This window comes from Lontra canadensis, unplaced genomic scaffold, assembly GCF_010015895.1.
Source record: "Lontra canadensis isolate GAN:19392208 unplaced genomic scaffold, GSC_riverotter_1.0 scaffold127, whole genome shotgun sequence".
NCBI lineage: Eukaryota > Metazoa > Chordata > Mammalia > Carnivora > Mustelidae > Lontra > Lontra canadensis.
This window is the reverse complement of record NW_022631121.1, coordinates 790,962-807,153: the sequence shown is the minus strand read 5'-3', so window position 1 is coordinate 807,153 and position 16,192 is coordinate 790,962.

The window sequence follows — 16,192 nt, the reverse complement described above, 5'->3', positions numbered from 1 at the left end:
CTCTTTCCGAGGCTGAGAATTGAAGCCTTCTTTTTTTAAAAATTCCACTGTGATTTATTCAGTACACACTGCAGGTCTTAAAAAGTTTAAGAGCTTTAACCTTAACATATTCTCTAATTAATTAATTAATTAATTAGACAGACAGAGATCACAAGTAGGCAGAGAGGCAGGCAGAGAGGCAGAGAGAGAGAGAGAGAGGGAAGCAGGCTCCCTGCTGAGCAGAGAGCCTGATGCGGGGCTCGATCCCAGGACCCTGAGATCATGACCTGAACCGAAGGCAGAGGCTTTAACCCACTGAACCACCCAGGTGCCCCAAACCTTAACATATTTTCAAAAAACAATTTTTACCTCATAGATAAAATCTTTTTAATTTTTATTGTGTTGTGTTAGTCACCATATAGTACATCATTAGTTTTTGATGCAGTGTTCCAAGGTTCATTGTTTATGCACCACATCCAGTGCTCCATGTGATATGTGCCCTCCTTAATACCCACCACCAGGATCACCCAACCTCCTACCCCCCTTCCCTCCAAAACCCTCAGTTAGTTCCTCAGTGTCCACAGTCTTTCATGGTTCCTCTCCCCCTCTGATTTCCCCCAATTCACTTTTCCTTTCCTTCTCCTAATGTCCACTGTGCTATTCTTTATGTTCCACAACTAAGTGAAGCCTTCTTCATTCTGTTATTTTTCCCTCCCTCCATCTCTCCATACCTTTCTCTCTTTCTTCCTTCCTATGTTACTGCCATGCATAATACAAGGTTATGAGGTAGCACAACAGTATATAGGCAGTAGGCAATGACATTCTTTGCTACAGATAGACTTATGTTGAATAAACCATAGCTTTTTATAAACATTAGTGGGTAAAAAAAAAAGCTTACAAGTGATAAGAGAAAATGATTTCTGTAAAGTCTTTGTTTTGACTCCATTGTGACTGAATATATATATATACATATATGCATATGTATATATGTATATATGCTTGCCATGCATCTTGGGGTGAAGGTGATTAGGAATCTTGTTTTTCTCTTTTTAAAGTCTATCTTTCTTTCCCCTACCAGTATGGTCACATGTTCTTACTACTACACCTCAGGGATTTTTTTTTTTTTTGCTGTTTTATGACCAATGTCCTCCAGGAAATGAATTGCTTAGTGTTACAGAGTTGTTAGTCACAAAGTACGTTCACATTTATGGTCTAATTTTTTCTACAGCAACCCTGTTATTAGGAATCTAGCTGGACAAAATTTACCCAAATTTTACATCTGAGGAAACTGACTCTCACAGTTTTTGTGGTCTGCTCAAGGGAAATGTAGCAGACCTGGGATTTGGAATGAGTTACTCCATCTTTAAGACCACCCCTCTTTCCATGACCTCAATTTATTTTATATTTGACAGGTTTTCTAGGTGGCCTGTTCCAACTGCTTTCTTTGAACTTACTTGGTTGTACCTATTAATTACTAAGGTCCCTCTTCTTCTCAAGAGTCTACATTGTTGTCTCCTAGACTATTTCATATCCTCCTGTGACTCAACAAAAGACTGTGGTCAGCTATCACTGAACATGGATTTTTGAGGTAGACTTGGAGGGTTGGTATTCCCTTAAGAACTCTAATCTTTCAACTCTTTATGTATTTTGAGACATTTATAGGGACAGAACCAAATAATAAGTCATGACTAAAAATTTTACATGGACAAAAATGCCTGAAATTTGGGTGGACTGATGACCTATGTCAATTCCCCTTGGCATGTACTGTGAAGATGACCGTGTTTCAAAGGCTTTTAGTAGTTTAATAGAATATGTTTCTTGCTGAGAAGAATAGGAAACTACTGGATTGATATCCTACCAGAGGGTAGAAATAAATCTTGCCAACACTACTTGGAACTATCTTCCAGCTTTTTGACTCTTGCTTGTGATTAAAATACTGGCTTTAAATGACGCTTCAGAATCTAGAAGGAATACGTGGGTTGAACGTTGTTTTTTATCTGTGCTTATGTTCCTCTCACTATCACTCAGAAGTTGACTTTCATAAGGGGGCAGGGACTGAGAGATTAGAGAACACTATTCGTCATGGAAAAAACTAATAAAAAAATAATCTTCCTGAAACTCACTTGAAGTATGTTTATAGCATACTTTATATCCTTTTCCTAGAAGTTGATGGAGCATACTCATTTGTTTTCCTGGAATATGAATGTATGATGGGCATCTTCCTCTTCATCATACTGCACATTGGGTTGTTATCTTCCTTCCAAGCTTGAAGTAGAATATGGCTATAAATACGGCTGTCTGTTTTAATGGAATAGTAATAGATGCAATGTCTCAAATCATACTAAAGTTAAACAGGGCATACCATTTGAGTCACATGGCTCTTTTCACACCCTGCTTTTCATGATGTAATGGCTGGAGGGTAGGAAAGAGAAGTACTGAGAGGTCTCAAATAGGGGACTGCCATTTGAAGAGCAGCAGGTTATGGTGGTAGTACTCAACAGAATAAAAATAATGCCATTTAATGATGCTTTTTCAGACATATGCATACAAATAATACAGTGGTCAAGCATTCTGTTAGACAGCATATTCCTGTTTGAGTCCAAGTTACCTCTGTGAAGTTGAGCAGCTTTCAGGAGTGCAGAAATACATGATTCCAAAAGCTTCCCATTCACACTGTAGACTATGTGGGTGCTGTTCTCTAGATTGGTGTATGTCATGACCCTGTATACTCATGTTTTATAAGTCCTTTAAAATACTCTGTAACTTTAGGGATTGAAGATCCTTTACATTGTTGTAAAGGCAATGATTAACTATGCTTTTTTCTTGGAAATGTAACAAAAAATAGTGTCAGTTTTTTCCCTTCAGTTTGTTTTATTAGAAGTAGAATTGTCTTATAACATTAGTTTCAGGTGTACAGCATAGTGATTTGACAATTATATACATTACTCCCTGCTCACCATGGTAAATGTAGTCACCATCTGTCACCATATGAAGTTAATATAACATTATTGACTATATTCCCTATGTTGCTGTTTTCATCCTCATGAGTTCATTATTTTATAACTGACAGTGTGTACCTCCTTAAATCCTTTCACCTTCACTTTCTATATACAAAACAATAGGAATAGAAAAAAAGAGAAAGATCTATAGTAATTTGAAGTTTTTTATTTCCTCTTCATGTTTTTGCAGAGAAGATTTTAAATGGAAATCATTTAAGTATTAGCTGTATGGTTAGATGGGAGGCACTGAAAAGCAGGTAATACCACTTTCAGCACAGTTTATAAAACACAGCCAGGAACCAAATGCTTTTAATATTGCTCTTCAGTGTATTCTTAAATATTTTTCATCAGCAATAGTTCAATAATCTCATTCAAGATAAAAACTCATTTTTGTAACTCCCCCATGCCTAGCACAATGCTTCTTAAGGATAAACACTAAATAAGTTATTTTTTTTTTGTTTAAGCAATAAGTGAAAATACATAAATCCACATACTGGAATTCTCTAGGTCATGTCACATTGCCAAAAATTCATCAAACTGTAGGGTATACTATTCCTCCCACTCATACTATTTTTTCCCCTGGCACCTTATTATATTATTGATAAAATTGGATGTTGTAGAATAGCTTGATAGTGTGCGTTCTTAAAAATATATGTATAATTTCATTTGGAAATTTCATTTGTAATAACATTCTTTCAGTTGTGCATCCATCACTTCACTGAAAAAACAACAAAAAATCTGAATCAAGAAGGATTTTATTCCCTACTATTCATTATACTATTGATTGATCTAGAAAAGAGGGCCTTTAGTTATTATTTTCAATCTCTCTCTCTTTTTTTTAAAGATTATTTATTTATTTATTTATATGACAGAGAGAGATCACAAATAGGCAGAGAGGCAGGCAGAGAGCGAGAGAGAGGAGGAAGCAGGCTCTCTGCCGAGCAGAGACCCCAATGTGGGACTCGATCCCAGGACTCTGAGATCATGATCCGAGCCGAAGGCAGAGGCTTAACCCAATGAGCCACCCAGGTGCCCTATTTTCAGTCTCGTAATGGCTCCATTGCATTATTTTTGTTAAGGTGCTAAAGACCTCTTTATTCTTTAGATTGTATGCCCTAGAATCAGAAATTCCTGTTATTTGTTCATTCTATAAATATGAGCAAGAATAAAACATGAATTGAAGAAGACACCTCTGCAGTTTTGGAATCTGAGGCAGGAGGGAAAATGGACTGAAACAAACTTGCTGATCGTGGTTTAGTCAGTTATGGGAAGCTTGCAAGTTATCCTGTAAGTTTCCTTTCCTCTTCTCCCAAACTCTTTGTCATTGGTAGTCTAGAGTGTGATAATAGCTCATTGCTGTTGGCTATGCTCTATGGATCACTGCTGAGATCACTAATGATGGAGAAGGATGGCCTCCATCAAAGCAAGTCAAAGGAACTCCCACAAGAAAAGTCTAGGTGTCCTTTCCTAGGACCAGATGGTTAGTATTGTCTTATTTACTCTTCCCCAGCAGACTGCTCTATAGGTCACCTGGCAAATGCACTTTCCTTTCTCAGGTCCTGTCTGAGTGTACTCACAACTGACACTCTAAAAATGGCATGCCACACATAATTGCCTGTGTCAGTTGCCAATTGATTCTGTGGGTGACCAGTCAGTTTCTTTGATTAGGGTGCAGAGTAAATGTGACCAGGATTAGTGGTTGATTTCTCCTTTGTGGTTACATACTGGATCACCATCAAGCCTGAATTGTCAGACCCGAGGATAAGTGCCATTAGAAAATACAATACCATATTGCTGTGTTAAAAATCAAAATTCAACCAAGTAAAATTGAGGATCTGATTGGCTTTATTAAGTGACTGAGAAATGGGGGCAGTATCCTGTCTAGTAAGTAGAGAGATGCTCTGAGGAGGTGTACAAAATCAAAGGTTTTTATAGATAGGGAGGTACAGCAGGGAAGTGATTACCAAAAAAAAAAGAGGATTGTTTCTGGCCTGAACATCTTTTTTGAGGGAAAGGAGTGGCATTTTATTACGAAGATTACCTGACTAGTGCTGATCAGGAAATTTCATATTGATTATTAAGAGATCACATTTCTGGGATAAATTGAAGCTGTAACTAATCTTGGTTTGCTGTTGTGGGGGCAAATGATTCCACTTTGTGGTAGAGAATCTGAAAGACAGCTAAAACCAAGCAGGGTACTGGTTTCTAATCAATGTGATGAATTTTATGCCAGGAATAAGCAAATCTAGTGAGATAGACACTAGTAACACAGCCTTTTGGAGGTCTTGGAATATTCGTAGTATTATCAAAACAGAGTTGAAGGCAGATGTCCAGTTATCATACATGGAATAATCATATGGGGACTGAGACAAGGTGAATCTCCAAGAACTCTGGACTTGATTTCAATTTCACAGTTGAACTGTCTGCTATACTTTTTGTACCTAGGACCTGGGGCAGGGCTTGTTCTACAGATGGGAATCAGCGGCCCTTACCTGAAGGTGGTGGACGTTTGCAGCTGTTGGGCTGTATGTTCTGCATACCAGGACATACCTAGTATGTCCTGGCCAATGACACTGAAAATTGGTGTCCTTGCCCAGGAGATGGATGTGCATGTGTTTACTTCAGAGATTCTCAAACATGAACAAACAACAGGTCATCTAAAGGTCTTGTTAAGACACAGAGTGCTGGGCCCAACCTTCATTGTTTTTGATTTAGTAGGCCTGGTGTCAGAGAATTTGCATTTCTAACCTGTTTCTAACAGGTGATGCTGATAACCATGTTCAAGGGATTTTACTTTAACAATCACTGGTGTAGATAAATGCTATTTTACTGGAAGAACAAGAGAATATTCCTTTCCACTTCTGCTTCATGAAGGCAGACTAGGCCCTTGTGTTTTTCTTTGCCTCTTCATGAGAGGGTAATGGAATGATGGTAAAGGAATAAGCCCCAGATACAGAAGAGAACCTCAGATGACTAAAATAAAGAAATATATGCCGTCCAAGAAAGAATGAAATAGGATACAGCAGGCTAGGAAATGAGAAAGGATCTGTGTTATTTTTCTCAGATGATCCTTGGAGAGCTCCAGGCTCAAAGCCAACAGCAACAAAGGAAAGTGGAAGCTGGAAGGGTAATTTAAAAAGGGGGAGGAAAAAATAATGAAAAGAAATAAAAAGGGAGAGGAGTGTGCAGGAGGTGATTGCATGAAACATGACCTACAGAATGATTGTGCAAATTGGCACCCCACAATCCAAGATCTCATCCCCACAATGCTTAGCAGGAAGAGGGCAGGTCGCCCAGCATTTCACTCTCAGACAGCAATGAAAATAAGCCACAAAGACTTGAAAGACTCTGAAGGAAAATGAACAAATTATCTGGGAAGTCATAGGACTATTGTGATGGATGTTGCTATCATCATTATTGAATTTGGGGGCCTTCGCAAATGAAGTCTTCCAGTCAATAAGCTCCAACTATGTAAAGGCATTGTTGATCCATGGAGAAGTCTAACAGTGTAAGATTTCCATGTAGACCAGCAAGTGGTTTTAAATATGAAAGTATAACCAAAGACCACCAGGCATGTGGCTTCTAGGCCGTTGACCAAGAGAGTTGTGGAAACAGAGTACCAGAATTTCTAGTTGGTATCTTCAGAGTGATGAAAAGATGCTGACTATAGCACAAGAGCAGAAAAATATGGAAAAGAAAATTAAAGAACAGGAAAGTGTGTTTGGGGCTTAAATATATGATTGCCAGCATGTAATTTTAAATAGAAGTTTTAGAACATCAAGTCAAGGAGAGCTCTCAGAATAGAGAGAAAACACATAAAAAAAATAAGAGCAAATAGATAAGCAACACAAAGGATCCATCTGGGAGGACTAACATCTGGCTCATAAGAGTTCTATGAAGATAATGGAAAATAAAAGGTAAGAAATAATCCAAGACATATAACAGGTACATTTCCTAAAGCTGAAAAAAATGCTTATCATATTGAAGGAATCCAATAAATATGGAGTAAAAGAATAGAAAAAGACAAAGATAGGCCTGTTATAAAATTTAGGACACACCTGATAAAAGAAGATCCAGAAAGCTTTGGCAAGGAAGGACAAGAGTTTACCTGCAAAAAAGAGAATCAGGTTTGCATCTGATTTATTTTTAGTGATCTGGAAGATAAGAAACAATGGAGAGAGGGATAAAAGGGAAAACAATTTTAAACTTAGAATGGTATGCCTTGCCAAGATGACTAAAATTAATACTATCCAAAATTGGAAGAAGGTTGGAGTGAAATAAGTTCTATAAAGATTTGGGAAGATAACTACCAGAAAAAATTAAATTCTATCACAAATAGTTTGCTTCTGGAGAAGGGGACAGACATATGTGTGTGGCAGAGGGTAAGAGGGATTATTGTTTTTCATAATAAATTCTTCAGATTGATTGATTGATTGATTGGTTACCAAGTACATGTATCAGTTTTCCAAAACTATAAGGGAGTAACAAAATCCAAAAGGTCTTGACCACTGAAAGGGGACTGCAGCTTTAAGATAACATGCATGATGTACACAGGATTTTTATTATGAATTCTTCCATTAAGGAAACATTGGTTGAAATAGCTGCCTGTTTTAGAAAAATATCTTAAGAATTACAGTGCATAACTAGCTGTTCATATCAGCACCAACAGTCCTTCCACCACTTCTTTAAAGCGTATCTGCTTAGCAATAAAAGAATCCAGGAGTCAAATCAAAAAGGGATGCTTTCTTTTCTTCCTATAATAAGTGGGCTGAAAACTTAGACTTTTGAGAACTCATGAAATGTGCAAATATAGTTGAAAAATATTCCAGTGTAAAGTACTAGTAGTTAAAATGAAAGCATGAATCAAATTAGCTTTTTTGTGCCAAACTCAGGGTATGTCTCACCAAGTGATCAAATTGTATGTACCCTGGAATACAGAGTATATTGATCAGTAACTAGTGTGGCTGCAGAAAAAGTAAGCACTCTTAGGTCTTATTACTTTTATGTGACAGGGAGATGGGCTTGGCAAATGAATGGCAAAACAGTGGTAACAACTGACTACAGGAAAACTCACAGATATGCAGGCGAAAGCTGTGTATGCTAGATGACTCTGAACTGATACCCATGTTCCTGAAAAATGTAATTCAAATAGGGGCATGTTAATGTACCACTATTCCCTAGAGGAATTGTTAAGTGGGATTTTTTCATTGTAAGTGTGGAGATAAATTGTCTGATTTCTTCATCTGTGATTTATGACAGAGTAGGACACATTTCTTAAAGGGGTAATGAAAACTAACCTGAGGAGGGTGAAGATGAGCAGAAACCTTTGACAAGTCTATAGGTAATTGCATACATTGGTCAGTTCTGTCCTAAACTAATTTTCACTAATTTGACTGTGTTTACATATTTACACATTTTATGTAGTAAAAGTTATTACACATTATTTATATATTAAATAATTACTTACATATTAAATGAATGGCCATAATACTGATTGAGATGGCACATGTAGGCATAAATGTCAAAATTTAAAGTAAAATAGTTGGAGGGGAGGAAGACCACTGAAGAAAGGAAATAGACCCAGAGCGAGAGAGCAGGGAACTTCCCTCTAGATACAAGGAAATCCAGAGTTGGCATCTGGGTTTTAACAACTAACAAACTGACCCCAATATTGGGAGACAGTCTTCAGTTTAAGTATAGTTACTTGAGTGCTATGCAGTTCATTATTTTTAAAACATAAAGGTGGGAGAACACAGGTGGGGTTCATACTTTTAAAAAATTAAGACCTATGAGGAGAGGATGAAGAAAGTGAAATTGTTGAGAATAAAGGAACAAATACCTGAGGAAGATTTCATAATGGCCTTTGGAAATATGATGAAATTTCCATGGAGCATGGGCCTTATTTTATACTGAGGACAAAACAGTAGGAAATACTCAGGTGAGATTTAGGAAGAAGCTCTCTTATTAGTGCATAGAATGGAAGCAATTGAACTTTTGAGGTTTAAACAATATGGCAGACATCATTCCTCAGAGTAACTCAATTAATGTAACATTGCTCGGGAGTAAATTGGTAATTTTTAGTTTATGATTATATAAGCGTTCTCTAGAGAGCAGAGTAAAATATATACATAGGGAGCAGGGAGGAAGGGATTGATTGATTGTAAGGAAGGAATTGAAGATATGGTTATGGAGGTTGACAAGTCCCCAGATGTGGTTTGGCAAACTGAAGACCCAGAAATGTTGATAATGTAGTTCATTCTGAATGCTGCCCCACTGAAAACCCACAAAGAGATGTTTCAATTTGAGTCTGTCTGGGGGGAAGAATTTCCTGTCCCCTTCATGGTCCTTCTAGCTATACTAAGAATCAAAGAAATTGACATGAGGTGGGTTAACAGAAGAAAGTCAAATTTAATAGCATACACATGGGAAATCCACACAGACACGGAAATTCCAAATACAGGGGAAATGAGGTATCTCTGTCAATTCTGAACTAAGTGTTCTGGCACCTCAGAGGGAAGGAATTCAATTCACAGGAAGATGAAAAAGAATAAATGTTTGATAAATAAACAGACTATTTAGAAAGAATGGGTCACAAGGACTTCTATCAAACAGGTCTTTCTAGGTTCTTCCTTGTCTACTATACCTAGTTCATAGTATAATTTAGTTTTATCTATGGTGCTTGCTTTCTTCCTGGAGCAGTCCTTTAAATTCATTTTAGGCAGTTGAGGACAAAGGTAAAGAGCTTGTCTTAAATCTGTTGGGTTTTGATTGCTTGTAACTCAAAATAATATTCATGCCAAAGTGGCCCATCTTGGGGCAGCCTGCCTTTGGCCCTTACAAATTCAAAGGCAAGAGAGGAGCACTGTTTAGCTCCAGGCAATCAAGCAGGAGTTCCCTCTAACTCAGTGTTTTTGTTCTATTCAGGTCTCCAATTGACTAGAAGAAGACCCATCCACATTAGTGATATTTCCTGGTTACTCAGATGCAAAGTTAAGACAGGAATAGCAATTGATATTTCTATTAGGGAATATTGGAAATAATTGAATTAACATGCTCATAATGCTCCATAAAAACATTTTATGAAATGTAAAACTTCAGACAAATGTTAGTGGATATAATGATATAGAAAACTAGATCAAATTATCTTTTGGCTCAGCCTAAAGATTTTGAAGTCCTTTGCATAAACAGATTAATACAAAGAGCAAGTCAATTAAAACATTAAAAATGAGCACAGAGTGATAGAGAATGATATAAAGATCGTAACATTAAATGTGAACAAGAAAGGTCAATAGCTATATTAAAATACCAAATCAAAACAAGACATAGAAAACTAATGCATGTTTACAGATAAAAAATAATTGGATCATGTAAGGTGTATTTTGTTAATGCAGAATATGAGATGAGTTGTTCTGGTATCAGAGAAAGTAAATTCTAAAAGCAGATTATCAAAAGAAAGGACAAATTAAGGAACCCAAACCCAAATGTCGAATTCATGTATAACAACTATGATACCACAAATATCTAAAGAAGCAAAATTAAAAAGAAAACCTGGCTCTTATAGGGACAGAATTCTGGTTGTCATCAGAGAGTTAGATCCTGCTCACGTTTCACTTTCCTCTTTGACTTTTTATTTGTTGGACACTGTCCTGTCACTTGACACTATATCCACCAGTCCACCTCAGTGTGATATTACACCTTCAGTCTAATCTTGGGCCTCAGGAACACAGCCCACAGTAGTTTCTAGGTTGGTTATCAGAGAAGGACTAAGAAAATCAAGATTGAAACTAGAAATTACATGATTGAAAAATTCAAAAAAGAAAAGTTGATCTTAGGAATGGAAACATGTATTTTAAGTTTACCTTTTTTGTGGAAAATAATCACACATGGACACAAAGATGTTGAGATAATCTACCACATTTTAAGACAAGGAAAATTTTAAAAAATTTCTAAAATAGGGCATGACACTCACATAGAAATAGAGTACTCTGTAAATAATTCCTGAATCAGGAAGGAAATGTTGTACAATAACAGCATTAAAAAAGTGAAAATGTAACATCAATATTAATGTTTCTGCCAAAATAGTAAATAAATTCCTTACTCACAATGTGTTTATTAATTAAATAAATAGAAAAACTAAGACTGAAAAAGAAAGATAAACATGAGTACAAGGGACAATTATGCTGAAATAAAAGAGGAGAAAACAACAACATGATTGACAAGCAGGAATTTATGATGAAAATTGACAATTTTTTAATCATTAGCTCAATTAATTGAAAATAGAAACTAATGGAGTGCCTGGGTTGCTCAGTTGGTTAGGCATCTGCCTTTGGCTCAGGTCATGATCCCAGGGTCCTGGGATTGAGTCCTGCATTGGACTCCCTGATTAGTGGGAAGCCTACTTCTCCCTCTCCTCCCCACTCTTACTCTCTCTCACCATCTCTGCCTCTCTCTCATAAATAAAATAAAAATCTAAAAAAATAGAAATAAAATCACAAAAAATAGAAAAGTAGTATACTAGTTTAATGCCACAGAAAATAACTGAAGAATTTCTCAAATATTGACCCTTAAGATAGCCACCAACTCCATAGGGTTTACACTTAAGTTCTACCAAATTATTGAGGATTAATTTCCCTATTGTAGCAACTGTTTCAACATACATCAATTAAGATAAAAATAATTGTAACACCATTCTCTGATTTTTGAAGTAAAACCAAAGAGCAGAAAGTTGGGAGTGGGAGATGATGAATTCAGTTTTTAATTCACTGAGCTTGCCAAGCTTGATGGACTTTTTATTTGGTAAAGTCTGGTGGGATATTGGCTATTGACACATTCATTTATACATGAACTTCATTTTGAAAGCTTATTTGTTTCAAGGAGTGAATATAAAATGGCCTGTATCCTCAAAATTATTATAGTATAATAAAGGAGACAAAAAATTAACAGATAAAAACAATGCAAGGCTAAAAATGCTGCTGGGTTATACTGGTCTGCAACTCATAGTGAGTAGTGGGGGAACCTTGCAGAGTGGAATCAGGCAGGTAAGACTTCTTCTAGTTTCCCGAAACTGGGTTCATCTCTTGGTGGGTATCAAGCCAAAAGACAAAACCACGATGAAGAAAAGGAAACGTAAGTGTTTTACTTGCAACAAGTAAAGGAGAATACCAGGGATATTTCCCAAAGCAGTGTCTCCTTAAAAAAAAAAACCTGGGGAAGTTTTCAGCAAAGGGTACATACATACTGATAAAGGGGTTTGTGGAATGGGAGATTCAGCATGGAATTGGGACGAAAGTCATCTTAAGGTGATAGAGTCCACATCTTGATCTAAGTCATGAGGGCTGGCAAGGGTCAGCATTATCAATTCTCTGGCTTTAGTTGGTCCAGTATTTGAGTGCTCAAAGAGGTTTAAATCCTGCAGTGATAACTCAAGAAGGTTTAGCAGGTCATTTTACTTTTGAACCAGCACTAGGGGTTACACCACTGATTTATGGTCCCTGATATGTTTAAGCTGTCTCCTGGCTTGACAATGGCTATATGTTCTTAGGTTTCTTTTGTTCCTTTGAAATTGTCATACTCTGATATCTGTTCTTTTGCATTTTCAACATATCCCAGGAAGTTCTGCAAGAAATGTGCTTTGGGCAAGTTGTGCCTGGCAGGCATAGATGGTTGGGGGGCCTGCAAAGATTTTTTTTTTATGTCAAGAAAGCTATGTCTTGCCTTTTTCTGGGGACCCATAATTCTTTCTGCTTACAATCTGGCTTTAGAAATGGTTTTGACATCAGTTAATTGTGAGTCTAATGTAAGTGCATGATGAAGCTATCGAACACAAGTCTGATCTAAATATTCCAGTTAGACAGTCTACTGAGGACAACATGGGACATTACAGCTGGTCTCTTTGTCCCCACTTGAGCAAATCTGGCTGTTGGAAAGGGGGTGTGGGATAGGGTTTCACCCTGGAAAGAAATGATGGTCACAGCTAACAAAATTGCCAAAATTCCCATTGTCTTAGCTTGGATTCTTCCAGAACAGACCCTTAGACAAGGCTACATGTGCAAGCAGTTTGCATGTGAGGAGAACCTAAGAGATATAGTGAGAGAACTAGGACATGGAGGGCAGTGCATAAAATGGAAGCTTGTGATCATCTGGGCTCAGACTCTGGGACGGGGTATGTTGAAAAACTGGGCAGGGGAAACATGCTTGGGAATTATTGGTTCCCCTGAGGGGCAGGGGAAGCTGGAGTAGTTATGCAGGGACTCTCAGCTCTCATTGGTTGAGGTAGATGGTGTGCTCTTAATTATGCCACACTTCGGGGTTGCCCTGGGGGAGCAGTCCCAGCAGGCTCATCCAGCTAGAAAATGCCCACAGGCACCAGTTTGTAGGGGAAGTCCCTGTTGGACAACTCCAGGCCAGACCCTGGGGCTATAGGTTGGGCCCTGACAGCTTCTGTGAGACATTAAAAATATCTCCAGTTATGGGTAAGGCTATTGTTCCATTTAAGAAGAGATTCCAGAAACAGGAATCATGGCAGAATCTCTGTTCTTTGACTGGTAAAGATGGTGGTGGTGGTGGGATTGGTTTGGGCCACACACATTCATTTTAGGAACACCTCATCCCAGACTTGTGTCAGCAAGACCAGTTTCATTCTGCAGATTTCAAGGGCCTGAGTCTTCTGACACAGTGGACCATAATTTAATGAAGGACAGAAACATTGATTTGCTTTTGTTTTCAGTGCCAAGTCAGTGCCTGACACTGGCCCAGACACTTAGATGTTAGTTGAACTGAATTAGTTACTGTTGTCTGGGTTAGGAGCCAGATGGGGCTAGATCCACACAAAGGAGTTGGAAAGACCCAGGATGACACATTTTACTCCTGACTACAGGGCTAACTTGTCAACCAGATTCATAAAAGATAGAAATCTTACTTGGCACTGTGCCTTGCCAGCAATTAGCAAAATGCGTGAAAGGAGGCTTAGCAAACACCACGTGGATATCTGGAATGCTCACATCTATCAACTACAGCTTCCTAATCCCTTCTCCACGTCAGGATATTTTTCCTGGTAGGATTAATGAGGACTAACTGGGAGTGGTAAAAGCCCAGGAAATCCACTGAGTTTGGAAGTCTCTCATTTTCAGACCTCACTAGCCCTATTGCCAGAAGGCCTAGGTAACACACTTCCCTTTCTCCAATCAGCTCACTTGTCTTTAAACTGCAGAGTTGCTTAAAATAAGCAATACAAACAGATCAGGTATACACTGGGAAAAGGACTCCTTAGAAAAGTCCTAGAAGAGTTTAGTTTAAGTTCTAGCTAGGAACTTGCATCAGTATGTTTATACAGAGGTCTGACTGAGATTGAAATGGATTCAGGTATCCCCAAAGGAGGAAGGAATCAAATTATAGACCCATTGTCAACCTTACTCTTCCCTACCATCCAAAATTCTTCAATACAATGTTAACAGACAGAATACATGTTACTACATTAGTATAGTTTTACATTTGGATGAAGAAGTTACCATGCCAGTGAAAATTAAGCTTGGTGAGAACAAAGACTTCATTTACTAGGTTCACCAGGACACATCTACCAGTGTTGACAACAGAACTGAACAAATAGTTATTGAATGAGTACATAAATGAACCCAGGAATTTCTGTGGTTGATAGTCCTACTTTAGGATGTACTAAGAGGTTAAAAAAAAAAAGGTCCCATTTCAGCTGACACTTAAAAATGGGTTTGAACTTCACAGGTCCATTTACAGATTTATTTTTTTTTTAATAGACCCAGTGTAGCACCATAAATGTATCTCCATGATTTTCTTAACATTTTCTTGAGGTTGCATTATTTTAAGAATACAGTAAAACCTATAACATGAATTATGTGTTAATCAACTATTACTGGTAAGACTTCTAGTCAGTAGTACGCGATTAGTAGTGAGGATTTTTAGGGATTTTGCAGATTTTAGACTGCGGGGTGAGTGTCCCAACCCCCTCATTGTTCAGGTGTCACCTGTATTTCAGTAGATCCCCATAGAAGAAAATACTAATTTAAACTTAAAAACATGCACAGATCATACTTAAAACTAACAACATAGAAAACAAGGGACTTACCACTTGTAGAGAAAATTGCAGGGTTGCTACTTGAAAGAACCCATAGAGTTGATTAGATTATTAGAGTGTTAGAAATGCTGGCCATAGCTCCTTTTAAGCAAAAGAAAAATTAAAGGTATACATATAGGAGGGATGACAACTCACTTTTTTTTAAAAAGCCAGATGTCTGCTAAGACTGTCCTAGGGTATTAACCAAAGGAATCACGAGGAATAAACTGGTAGAGGAAAGTTGCAGGCCATAAAATGAATCCACAAATACTTGCTTCACATTCATATATTAATGAAAGACCGCCTGAAGATGCAGAGAATAAAAAATGCTTTCACAATATCTTCAAAATGATCTGGTATTAATCTAATTCAGGACACATGGAATTTATTACAGAATAGAAGAAATTATGGGAGAATGAAAAAAATGTACAAGTAAGGTGATACATCTTAACTACAGTAGAGTGTTGCATGGCTGATTATGTTAATATATAGTAATAACTACATGGCTAATAATGCTAATATACATTAAAAAAATAAAAATGTGATGATGTATGGTCCCCATCAGATTTAACAAACATATCTAAACTTCAAAATGTGTTCTAAATAGGTAAAACAACTGTCTGTTACCGAGTTAGAAAACCGCTGAAGAACAGCATGGAGTAGAGCTTCCTGAAACATACTCAAATCACTATGTTATCAGGGTGGGGTAATGGAAAGATTGTGAATCAGGACAGCAATCATAATTCTTAATATAGCTCTGTCATAGGTTGATGGTATAACTTCGGGCATTTGAAGTAATCTTTCTAAATTATTTCGGTTTCTTCATTTGCAGAATGGGTATTTTTGCCTTATCACAAAGAGCTATTGATAATATATGAGATTATGACATATGAGTAGAGCACATCACAGAAAAATACTGGTTTGGGAACAACAAAATCTGGGGTATATTAACACAAAGAATGATGCACAAACATTGAAATGACGAACATACAGATAATGTTGTTTCATGGAAATGTGTTCATTAATCATACAGACTAAAAAAGCATCAAAAGTTACATAAACATCAGTTAAAACTAGTAAAAGTAATTTATATGTATATACTAAGAAGTAACTTAGAAATTGTAGGAAT